Source organism: Athene cunicularia, assembly GCF_003259725.1.
Source record: "Athene cunicularia isolate RWA chromosome 19 unlocalized genomic scaffold, athCun1 chr19_part1, whole genome shotgun sequence".
Classification (NCBI taxonomy): domain Eukaryota; kingdom Metazoa; phylum Chordata; class Aves; order Strigiformes; family Strigidae; genus Athene; species Athene cunicularia.
Window position 1 is genome coordinate 12036056 of NW_020799124.1, and position 12750 is coordinate 12048805.

Sequence of the window (12750 nt, forward strand, 5' to 3'; positions counted from 1 at the left end):
AGTGGCAGCCTGATACCCCCCAGCTGCCCCAGGCACAGGGACACTCTACCTCTGAGGGTGTGTGCTGTCACCTGCAGGTGACCTGATGTGGCTCCCGGGACTGGAGTCCCCTGCCATGCAAAGACTGCCTTAGCATTACATGTGTCCTACCAATGACTCAAGCCTGGCGTAAGCGCAGTGCCCAGGGCTTTCACATGCCCAAAGACAAGCTGCCCTATGACACCTCCAGCTAGGATTTATGGTGTTTTGGTGAAATCTTCTGAGCTTCAAGAGAAACCAAGGTATCCTGCCTACGAAGGCTGATGTTCATTCAGTAAAGTGTACAAGACATCTAGGCAGCCAAGGCATTAATTATCCATTAATTCTCTGGCCAAGCAGCAGATTCCTCCATTGGATCTCCTCTCTATCTTGAATGTTTAGAAGCTCCATATTTCTTCTTTTTCAGGCTCTTGGTATTACTAACATTACTTCTCTGTTACTATTCAGGCTGCAGATCTTCACCTGTAAATCCTGTGTAAATCTAGCAGCCTGTTGCTATGTGACCACTGATGGTATTTGCTAAGTATGTGATTAAGCATTGGTTATAGCAACAAGATCATTAAACTTAAGCAACACAAAAAAGAGCTCATTATTATATTCCTTATTTCTCATCCTAATGGCAAAAAGCAACATCCTCCCCTTCCCCATTTGACACACCTCTGATTTTCCTGCAAGCTACTTCAGCACTCCTTTTCATGACACAGACATATTCATGCTAGTAAAACACAGGCATCAGGCACAATGTCTAAAGGTTGACAGTGATTAAGGATTTCATGTAGGTACAACTTCAAACATACACAGCTCAGCTCCTTCTTCACCTGCCAATATCGTATTTTTCCTACATTTTGAACACTGGATTTATTTACATACTGCTGAGAGCCAACAGCCTATACAAGCCAAGCCTGTCCTTGTCGAGAGTGCAGTGGCATGGAAGAATAACTACAGGTTTACAGAACTGTATTCAGTGCATCTCCTGCTCCAGCAGGTGAATGGCAGAACTTGTAAAGAATTGGAGCAAGAAGGATAAAACAGAAAAAAGTAAGAAGTGATAGATTAGAAGCACAGAATTGGAAGGTGAGTAGAGGAGGAAAAGTTCCCAGAAGTTCAGTGGTGACATTTAATAAAACCAGTTTGTCCAGCTTTAAAAATACAAAGGCTGCAGCAGTAAAAAGTAACTTTAACTCTTTAAGACGAGGGCCATCTGGTTCTCTGCTCAAGGCCAAATACAGCCTCTGGACAGCAGAGGAGTTTCAGAAGATGGTGCACAGGGTAAAGCTGGTGATGAGAATATTGTGCAGAGTTCATAGTCCAGCTTTCTGGAATAGCTCTTACAGACGCATGGATACACCCAGGGTCTGAATACAGGCTCACTACTGGATGGTCTCTGAGGAATACCTAAGGGCCCAACCCCAGACCAGCAATGTGCAGTGAAAGCATGTGAAAAACCGAGAAACTGTGGGCTAAGAGATTATTTCCTCTTTACTTCTTCATACTATAGAGCTGCAGCTCTCCCACACAGAGCACTTTCCTTCTTCCCACGGTTCAACGAATCTACCCTCATCAGCCAGCAGCTCTGGAGGAGGGGAACTGGCGCACCAGGAGGGTCTCACTCTCCAGCCTAGCAGGGTATTTGGTGAGGTTTGGTGAGACATGGCATGGTCAGCCCACTCCTGACTCTCAGTGGGAGCTTTCACAGTGTTGGTGTGGGAGTGACCGTAACAGCAAGGGATGCTTTAGGAGGTGACACCACAGGTCTTTAGCATCACTGAGGTGCTCACTTCAGGGGTTTCTCCAGCTGTATGATGCCCAGGAGTGAGATTATTACCTCTATTTGAAGTCCTCCTGTAAAGGCTCACCACTCATCAACACCCAAAGCTATGAAGCCTTCTTAGTGCAGGCTTCCATCAGCCATGGAGACTGCTTCCTAGCCATGCCGAGGTACTTCGGGCAAGTGGCCAGTGGCTCTGACTACCATGCAGAAATAGGTGAGCCCAACAAACTGGGCAGTGCCATCGGTGAGTGCAGACTTCTTGCCTCTTTCCAGAAAAGACACCCATGGGATGACCATCTGTGGCCTTCTCAGGCTGTACTGTGGGACAGCCCGAGGACAGCCCGAGCACTCTCGCTGCCGCTGTCACCCGTAGTGCTCTAAGTGGTCCCTGAGGTCACGAGGGCTATGCCAGCTCAGCGTGACTCAGCAGGGTAGGGCATGCAGACCTAACTCTGCCCCGCGCAACAGGCATAGTTCCCTGGGCAGGAAAGCTGCGGAAGGCCATGTGTGACTTTATAGCACAGTGATAGGACCCACCACAGCCACCAGGACAAGCTACTGCCCATCCATCCATGGGAAGACCTCAGCTTGCAGGGCCCAGACATGACTCCTGTCCTGAGCAGCAGCTATCACACCTCTTCCCTATGAACAACTCTCCTTCCACAAGGGCTGGTCCCTTATTCCCCTTCCCATGGACCAAACTCCCTCCCCTCTCCATGAATAAAATCTTCAGCTCCTCCTCATGAACCAAACTTCTTCCTGCCACATCTTCTAGTACAACCTCTCTTCCATTCCTTCCACTATTCTTTCAGACTTTGACTCCATGCTCAGACTGGAGAGTGGGAGATGGCTTCTCTAGATGGGGTTGGCAGGTCTAGAAGGAGACCTGAGCTGCTTATGCCAAACAGGATGGTTTCTCCATTTTTCCAGTTTTTGTTCTCTTCCTGTTCTGAAAGCAGTTCCCACCTTATCTGGAAATCTGGGACACAGCCATACACCAAAGCGGAAGCAGTCATCAGACCCCTAGAAAGCCACTGAGAGAATACACAGCTTCAAAAGCTCCAGGGATTTATTTAAACAAAGAGAGAGTGGAAGAAGCTTTAGATACTCACAGTAGTTTTCCTTGTGCCATACCATCTGGGAGACTTGGGAGTCATTCGCTGCAGTGGACTCTTTTCCTTGAACTACAGCTTAATTTCTAGAGAGGCTGAATACATGAATAGATGTAAAAAATTATCACAAATTTTGTGATTTGATTCAATGCCTAACCATGTGAAGGAAGGTCTGTATGGACAGAGCCTGCAGGGGTTTGTTAGTATTCACAATGCACAAGTAGTAGTCTCATCTTGATCATAGTATGCCCTCATATTACAACCACCAAGATGGTTAACCACTGATTCATGGTCAGGTCAAAGTGTCTTCAACACTGCATCAGGTAATGGGACACAGCAGTGAATGGCGACCACTCTGTGCTGAGTCCAGCAAAGCCAGCACTCGAGCAAGGCAGCCACTATTTTCTGAAACTTGGAAGATCAAAGAGAGAAAACTTGCAAGTAGAAGCAGAGTCTGAATATTTCTTTGAAGGAGAATAAGGTCTGTCTCATGACAGACCTTGTGGTTTTCTGTATTGCATAATACTGAAAAGTGCCCTTTATTACAAGAGAAGAGCTGTCAGTTCTCGAACTCAGACCTTTCTATAAACACATCCTGTTCGTTCTGCTAGGCAAGATTGATTTGTCTGTAAATATCACAACAATTGTAGATAAAAATAGGTGTCCACTGCTGATGACACAAGTAGATAATTTAAAAAGTCAATAAAAAAACCCCACAACTCTGAGAAATATTGTGGGAATCCTGGCTAGCGCAACATCTGAGCCCAGCCAGGCTGCAAGAACAAGTTGAGGGATACGGTCTCCTCCAGACCCTTCTGTCTGGGTTCCAGTGCTCTGCAAACCACACCTTTTGCCCTCCTTAACCCCTTCAGACCTCTCTTTCAAGCTCTTGTCCCCTCCAAGTTCCTCTGTTAGAGTATCACTGCTCTCAAGGTCCCTCTGCTCCCACTCTGCTCCTCTCCAGGTCCCTCCTTTGGGGTCTGAACCCCGCCCCGTCCTTTCCATATGCATGTGAACTGCTCCAGACCCTTCCTTTTGGGGTCCAGTAATGTACAGAGGCCTATGTGCCCTGGTCTGGTCCCTCCAAGTTCCTCCATTTACCATCTGAAGGATGCTTGAACCCTTACCCTGAAATGTAACCTCAACTCAACACTCCTCTTCGGATACAAATGCACAGTACTTCATCCTCAGACGGAGTAAGGAGAAACAGCTCATTCCAGACCATAGACCTTTACTAACTGTGCCCATCAGTATGTCCAGTGGCTTTCCAGCTCTGAAAACTCTCCACTCTTGTGCCATACCCGAGCCTGAACCCCTCAGGCACTTCAGGAGACTCAGGCAAGGTATCTCCCAGCTCTGAACATGAACATGGCACCTAGAAGAGGGGGAAGGAAACCTGGATATTTGAAAGGGATTAATTTAAGCTTAACCTTTCTCCTGAGTGTCTCCATAATTGTCCAAAGACAATATTGCCCCCACTCACCTCTCTCCTCAGCTCTATCACATTTGCCAGCCTTGCTCTACTATCTCATGTGTCCAGTGACAAGCTGGTTTGAGCACCTGATTTCCATTGCATCACTGCATTCAAGAAGGTGGCCACCCATGCCTGGGCATCCATCCATGCCCATGGGACTGTGCCAAGCCTGATTCAGTGTCAGGACTACGCTCATCCTTGGCCCGTGGAGGATAGAAATCAAATCACCCAGTGAGGGAGAGGCCAGGGAGGGTGGCAGTGCAGACAGACGCTCCTTTGAGCTGGGGGTTGAGCATGGAGGAGCAGTCCCTACACAGTGAGGTTTCTATCCAAACTGCTCCCTGCTGATTAATCCCCGTGGGAAACACTGAGGTGGAAGTGACACAATGACTTGCACAGCTCTTGGGTGTAACTATGGGAACCCAGAGAGGGGTTTGGATATCTCAGGATTTCCTCTCAACAGTCACCTTTTCTTCCTTTCTCCAAATCACCTCTTCCAAAAGCCAAGGGAGGCAGAAACCTGGTGAAAACCACACAAGTCTGCAGCATCGTCCTGCCAGCTGTAGGACAAAACACTCCCTGTCCTATGTCAGATTGCCCCAGTTAGCCAAGTCTGGCCCTGTTTTCACAGGGGCAAATGTATGGGTACTTGGGGAGAAAGGAGGATGGAGGAGGCTGGGATGTTCCCACACTAGGAAAGGAAGTTGGAGATGGTTGTCCAGGGACAAGTTTCCTGATGGATACAAGGAGATGAGATGGGACATGGGCATGTCCTTCTCCCAGGTCACCACCACTGTTGTTGTGACTGGTGCCCAGTTCCCTTTCCCAGCAGTGCTGGGATGCTGATTTCCGTATCAGCCTTAGCTCTGGGCAAGGCAGGTGGCAGAAGTAGCAGTGGTACCCGTGCTGTGGAGCAGGGGCTGGGCTGGCAGCACCCACGTCCAGGGTGGGAGTGGGTCCTGTTCTGTCCCCTGGGGCAGGTGACAGCCGTGGGCTCCAGCAGAGACACCCCCCTGCAAGGTGCTGTGATGGCCGAGTGGTCAAGGCGTTGGACTTGAAATCCAATGGGGTTTCCCCGCGCAGGTTCAAATCCTGCTCACAGCGGGAGCTTTTACTGGCAGCCCCTGTCCCCAGGAGGGACAGCAGCCCCGCACCTCTCCTTATCACGAGGAGACAACCTGCAATAGCATGTCCACCCCACACAGCGTGTCCCCCTGCTCCCTGCAGCCCTTTGCAGGCTCCTGGCTGACCTCCACCTGGGGTATTTTTCTGCTGGGGGGTGCAGCCTGATGGCAGCTGGGGGACAGGAGGCTGCTGTTACCCCTCAGAATTCACCTAACCCTGACCCAGCACCATGGACTGGGTGTGGGAGCTCCCAAATCTCATGCTGAACCCCAGGAGCTGCTCAAGGGAAATGCAGCCACCCAGGAAAAAGCTGAAGCCTGCGGTGGCTACAGGAAACCCCTTCCCTGGCTGGGAATCGAACCCAGGCCGCAGCAGTGAGAGTGCTGAATCCTGACCACTAGACCACCAGGGATGAGGGGGCGATGGCCACGGGCCGGTTGGTGGCCACCAGCCAAGCCCTGAAGGGACAGGGACACTTGGGCCCAGCCCAAGGAGAGGATCAGAGGGGATGGATGCCATGGCCTTTCTGGGGGACTTCGCAGGGATGTCTGCTGCTTTCTGAGAGCTGTGGCATTGGGAAGACCTTCTGTGCAAGAGGACTCCATCCTGCCAGGCCTGGGAAGAGGAGGTGGCTGTGCTGGGACTCTGATCACCGGTGAAGTCAGGTTTGGGGAAGGCAATGATGCCCAATGGTTCAAGAAAAGACTTAGCAGTCCCCTGGCAGTTCACCAGGGATGTTCAGTCCTGCTGACGATGGAGCATGGACCTCATTTGTGCTGCTATACATTACCAGGCTCGTGTGACACACATCACACCGGGCAGAGGCAACCCAGCATCATGGACACAACCACCCTGACTGACAGTGCACAGCCAGTGTTTCCCTGTAGCGACCTCGAGAGAAGCAGAACAGTGTAGGTGCAGGCTGATTGACACAGCAGAGCCTTCCCTGTTCATGACAAACAGGAGTCTGAGCCCTTGTGCTGAGGAGTGTCTGGAGTCCTCTTTCCTACTGCTTTTACAGTAACACTTGCATCTTGTTTTTCTAGGGGAAAACAGCTGACTGGGGCCATCTTTTGAGACTTCATCTGGAGCTGCAAAGAGTAGGTGATCCTAGTTTCCAGAGAGTCCTTCTGAGGGGGCAGAGACTTTTCTCTTTGCCTACCCCACAGAAGGAAGCGGGATGTTGTTAGGCAGCGTGCACCGGGAGCTGTGCTGCTGGAGGGGCTGGGCTGGAGTCACAGCGGGCAGCAACGTGCTGGCATTGCCCAGGTGTCCTGCAGCGGTGATGCCTGTGATCCCCCCCATCTCTTGTCCTGCATACCACACATAGCCTGTTTCCTTGGCCCTATACATTTCACTTAAGAACACATTTTACTTTAAAAAAATATAAAATAAAAAAGAGGCTAAATCCAACTGGGGTAAAAACAAAACCAGACTTCTCCCCTACCACCCGCACTCACCCCTAGAAAAGAGGCTTTCTGCGGAACGGGAGGGTGGAGATGAGCTTGAAATGGGCCCCCACTCCTCAGGTGGTTGCTACCAGCACGGGCAGCACAACAAGGCGCTGCCGAGCGCTGGACCCCTGCCCAGGGCTCAAGGGAGCAGCAGAGCCGCCACCTGTCCCTGCAGCACCCAGCACAGCGGGAGATGAGCACTGAGGCAGAGGATGGCGCCCCGCGGCTGCCTGGCGTTGGCAGCAGCCCTGCAGGGTTCTCCGCAGGTGGGGGAGCCGAGACTGAGGTGGAGATGAAGGTAAGGGCTCCAGGAACATTTCCTGCAGAGGACGGCAGAGGGCCCGGTGCTCCTTCGATGCTCATGTGTGGTTGGGAGAGGAAGTAAACGGACAGAGAGAAAATCTCTCTGACTTGCAGGGGGCAGTGCACCCAGACTGGGGAAACCTCCCTGAGGCTTGTCCTGTCCCATGCAGCTCCCTAAAAAGGCCAGTGCACCTCCTCTCTCCATCTGAGGCCAAACCCCGGCGTGGTCCCCCCTGCAGCCTTTCCGTGACACAGTCTAGGGCTGTAATGGTGCATCTGGCATCCAGCTCCCCTGTCCCCATGGCGCCCTGATCTCTGCACAGGTTTCTCTGCAATGCCTGGTGGATCCCAGCCACTGGCCACAGCCTTTGCCACGCGCTTTCCCAGGGGAGCTGCACTGTGGTGAGCAGGAGAGGGCAAAGGGAGGCAGCGGGTAGCTTTGGAGGAGTGCAGAGTAGGCCGAGGAGAACAGGGAGGAGTGTCACTACCCTGCAAGAGCTGACCTGGAGCAAGGGTGGACCCGCGATGAATGGTCTGGCATCTTTCCAACACACTGGCATCTCTGCCATGATGGTCAGGGCTGCAGAATACACCTCCAAAAACCACACAGGGTCAAACCCCCTGAATGAGGAGAAAGGCTGGGCTGTGCAATGGTCGTATGGGATTGTGCCATCCCTTGGGCATGTCGGGTGAGGTGAAGAGGGAGCTAGGCTGGGCTGAGGTGCAGGCACCCTGCACTTTCAGAAAGATATGCAGATGTCATGGTTTCAGTTGCCTCTACAAGCTCTAACAGAGCGTGAGGTCTGTCAGCCTTGTGGTTGGGGGAGAGTCAGTATCACTCTGCGGTTTCTTAGATCTCTATCTGAACCTGTCACATATTTTGTCATAGACAGTAACAGTTCCTTCCTGTGCCAGCAGATGTGAGCACACCAAAACAGGTTCACTTGCAGGATAGTCTCTGTCAGTGATGGCAGAAGAAGGGGAGATGAGTCAGTGCCACCCCACCAAGTGCAACAAGGAAGTGATGCAGCCCAGGACCTGCATGTTCGAGCCCAGAGGTGCCCAGGGCCATGTGGTGAGGCACATGGTGCAGATGTAAAAACTTACTTTCTATGGGTGCTGCTCCTTGGAAAGAGAAGCCCCAGCCCCAGGATCAGCCTTGGGACAACAGAGGTGGGTCAAGGCTCAGTATGAAACACAGTTGTAACTGTAGTGAGGAGACAAGGCTGAGACATGTCACCTTGCTTTACATCTCTACATGGATCTGGGGCATGAGCAAAACACACACAAGTTAGCCAGAACAATAGGATAATTACAATACTGGAATATATGCAATATGGGAGTAGCATCCCCATCTCCAAGACTCCCTTGGCAAATTCTAGCTGAGATTTTGTCCCTTGCAAAGCCTGAGTACCTGCTAGCATGTTGCTCTGCTGCCCCAAAAATGCCACCACCACGTGTTTGTGACAACCCCATGATGTCAGGTACTTGGTTCAGGTCCTTCACGTGCTTTTGAAGGCAGCAATCCTCAGGGTCCCCAGGACACCACCACCCCCAGCCCCGTAGGGATGGCTCCTGGGGAGATGAGTTGGAAAGCCATGGACTCTTACCCATCCCAGCAGGGTCCCTGGCATAGCCCATGGGGACCCTCCTGCAGCACTGGTCTCCACCTGTGGGGACATTGCAGTGAAGGGGACACTGTGGGGAGGCAGCCCCAATACACCCAGACACAAGGACGTCTCCAAGAGCCCCATGCAGACCCATGTAGCACGGTGGGGGAAAAGGAGAATGAGAGCAGAGCAGCACTGCCATGCAGTCCCTACTGCATTATGGGGCCGTGGGGTGGTGAGGAAATCCCAGGGAGATGAGCTCGTGGTGCCTCATGAACAGCAGGTTGTTGCTGGGAGCTGGGCATGAAAATACCCAGAGAAACCACAGTGAGCTGGCAAATTTGGTGCCTGTTGCAGAGAAGAGGGAGGTAGAAAAAGGGGAAATGCTCCCTGGGGTATCCTGAAGAGCCCATCACCTGATGGCAAGGGCAGTGCCGGAGGGCTCTGGGCAGACCACATCATGAGCCCTGTGACTGTGAGTGTGCACAAGGGGATGGGGTGTTTGCATGAGAGCTGGTCCCTCTCCACTCCCCAGGCAGGGGAGCCCCCTCTCTGGTTTCTGCATCCCACCCTGTACCAAACCCATGATGGCACTTGTGTTCACCCCATGTCTCTGGGAGAAGACACTATTTGTAGACTCAGACCATCAAGTCGGGCTTCCAGGCAAGCACTTCCCTTACTGGCTGATGCTGGGGTGTGTTAGGAGGGGTCTGGAGGTCCTGAGCTCCATATTGGAAGCACAGAGTTGAGGATTTTGTGTTTTATGGTGCCAAGACTGCCAGCCCAGATCTACAACCAGCCTCGAGGGTGCAGAGACAGCAGAGCTCAGAGCATGCCTGCTGCCCACGCTGCCTGCACTGTCCCCAAGCTGTTCTGAGTGTCTGAGCACTGCTGTCCTCAGGGCCTCAGTCCTTGAAAAGGACATAGAGTTGAGGTCTTCCTGGTCCTTTGGGGGGGATGCTGAGATGAGTTTGGTGAGTATTGCTGTCATGCTGGTGAGTCTCAGTGTGAACCTGCTGCTCAAGGGTGGTTTCACATCCTGTCTCGGCCAGTATAGCCCTCATGCTGATGCCGATTTGCTCAGACTTACCTCACCTCACACAAAGTCTATTCTGGTATTTCATAGATCTGCTGCTTCCCTTTTTTCAGCATTTCTGAAGCAAAAGTGCTGTGACATCAGCTCTGTTACACTTTGGAAACTCAAAGCATTTGCCTTGAAATCTGACTAACAGGGCTGGGCACCATTCCTATGAAAAGCCAGGACAGCCAGCACCTCACATCAGACACAGGAAGAATCTGCTCTGGTCCTTGCATTTGCCCTCTGCCCTTGCATTTGCCCTCTGTCCATAACAACCATCTCCACAGTGTGCCAATCCATCAGCCCCATTGCTGCTCTCTTTTCTCAAGCCTCTCCTGCTCCAAGTGAGTACAGCACCTCTCTGCTCTCTTGGGGTGGATTTTTGCCCTGACTGGCAGTAATTTTGAAGCAGAACTGGAAAATGTTAGCCACAAAGGTTGGAAACCTCCTGCTTTCTTGGGACTGGTCTTCCTTTCTAACATCCTCTTATCTTAGGGATGAATTTCGCTGATAAGTACCGAAGTTTTCAGGTTTCATCTCCCCTGATTTTGTTGCTGGGCTTTAGAAGTGGTCCCAGGGTGACTGAAGGAATTTTGATTATTGCAAGTGGGTGCAAAGCGTTTATACAAGCAATCCTAGCAATGACTTTCAACATTGCTGTTCACAATTTCTTGATGACTTCCTGGGGAAACAGGAAGAGGGCTCCACAGCTGACTAAGGGGATGGTTACCCATGCTCTCCTCTAGGGAATTTACTGAGTGATAGACTCATGCTGGCTTTCCTAAGCTCTTCCAGTTGGGGCTGACACAACAGTGTTCTGCTTCAGCTACACCTAAAGCTGCCCCAGAGTCATGTGAAGGACTATTTTTACACCAGCAGCAAGGACTCACAGCCAGCAGTTGTGAAAGTACCCATTCCTGCTCTGGGCTCTGAGGAAAGGCTCTGCCAGTGTCTGGGCTCTTTGCTTCATGCCCAACAGGGCCAAGAGCATGGTGATGTGAGGACCCACACCTGGAATAAGGAAAGGGGGAAGCCCCCATGGGTCTCATGTGCAGCATGTGAGCCCTCATCCTCCGCAGCTGAGAAATAAGCAGTCTCCTTGGTCTCCTTGAACCATCCTAGTGCTGGGAACACGGTGTGGGAAGGAGATCCCTGTGTAGCCAGCGGGACTTCCCAGTGGTGATGAGCCCAACGCACGTAGTGTGCCACCTTCAAGACTTACACCTGATATGACAGCCACACACATGCTGCCATCCATCCTCTGCACTGAACACAGCCAGGAACGACCCAGCAAAGGGGATTCTCCCAGGAGACCTTGAACTCTCCCAGCCCTCTGGATTTTAGCAGCCACTGAAGCTCCCTGATGCTTGGGAGTTTGTGGGATGGGAGCCTGGAGGTCAGCATGAACCCAGAAAGTGATCCAAGGCCCTCTTGTCCCTTTCCACGTCTGGGGCTGTTACACCTCCTTGTCTGACTTAGAGGTTCATTACCAGGAAGGACTGGGAGGTCTGTGCTAGCCCTGATTCCAGGTGGGTGAGGTCTGAGAGGTCTCTGCCTTGAGAAGTCCTGAAAGACAAAAAGAACTTCAGGGGTGCCAACTCAGCTCTGGCAGAGTCTTGCAGAGGTTTCATTTCATGTGGCAATCTGATTTCCCATCTATTTGTATTCCCAGCCAGTTTTTAGCCACTGTCCTTACACCAGCGGTGTCCGCTACACCTCTTTCCCACCCCTGGTGTTGACCCTTATGCATTCACACAGATCAGTCCCAGATCAGACCAGAGTCTACGTGATCTCACCACACCAAACCCAGCCCTGGTGAGAATTAGCCCCAGGTTCCTCCACTTGAGCCCAGCAGTGGGGACGAGGCTGTAGGTGCAAGTCATGAGCACAGGAGACAAACAGCGGGCTGGGGCCCGGGCTGGGCACCAGTGCTGTGTGAGAGCAGAGAGGAGGCTGGGGGTGCTCTTTGGGGGAGCAAGGGCAGAGCGCAGCTGGCTTCGCACTGTGGCAAGAAGATGCCAGGGGGCTGGCGAGTGAGCTTCCAACCTGGGTGTTTGCTGTGCCTTGTGCTCGGAGTCCTGCGATGTGCAGAGGGGGGTATTCCCATGGGGGGGAAGCAGGGCACTGCTTTCTCACGCAAACGCTTGCTCTGCTCACACAGCATTTCTCTTCCCTGGTTTTGTTTAAAGAAATGTATCTGCTTGCCTTAAGGAGCAAGGGGTGCCTGAGGTTGGGACCTGGAGTCAACGTGGGGAGTCTGGGAGAGGGTGAGAGAAGCTGAGGCTGCAGCCATCTCGGGGTGCAACATATCCCCTGGGTGGTCTCTAAGCTCTCAGACCCAGAGCTGAGGGTAACCAGCACAGAGTGTCCCTGCGGCTTGGTAGAGCTGTGCTGGGTGGCTGGGGGTGCCCAGCACATAAACCTGCAGTGTCAAAATACTCTCCTTTCCTTGGACTTTACTAATCCCTGTGTTTTTTCCTGTATCTCATGTGCAACATCCTGTCTGGGGGTAATGTGTTTTTTAGACTTTAATTCCCTCATTTTCTTAAGGAGACACATGCAAAGCAGTGCCAAAACCATCAGATAATGCAAGACCAGTGTGCTGTTTGCTCCCCACTGGCTTTCTGGTACCTCTCCCACTCCGTGGCCGTTTGCCCTGATAATCACCAGTGATTCAGAGATGGCCACAGCCTGGCTCAGGAGGAAGTCAGGGGAATCTGTGGGGCCTTTTTGTTTGACTACACCTGCCTTACCTACCTCTTCCTTGCTTAGTTGTTCTCTTTT

The 12750-nt window shown here is 52.0% G+C and overlaps 2 non-coding genes across 2 annotated transcripts; one reads left to right on the forward strand and one right to left on the reverse strand.

Annotated features, from left to right (window-relative positions):
* Nucleotides 1–5418: 5418 nt before the first annotated feature.
* On the forward strand, nucleotides 5419–5500 carry TRNAS-UGA. Its single transcript has one exon. It is a non-coding gene; the product is annotated as a tRNA-Ser (tRNA).
* Nucleotides 5501–5861: 361 nt separating this feature from the next.
* TRNAE-CUC lies at nucleotides 5862–5933 on the reverse strand. Its single transcript has one exon. It is a non-coding gene; the product is annotated as a tRNA-Glu (tRNA).
* Nucleotides 5934–12750: the final 6817 nt, after the last annotated feature.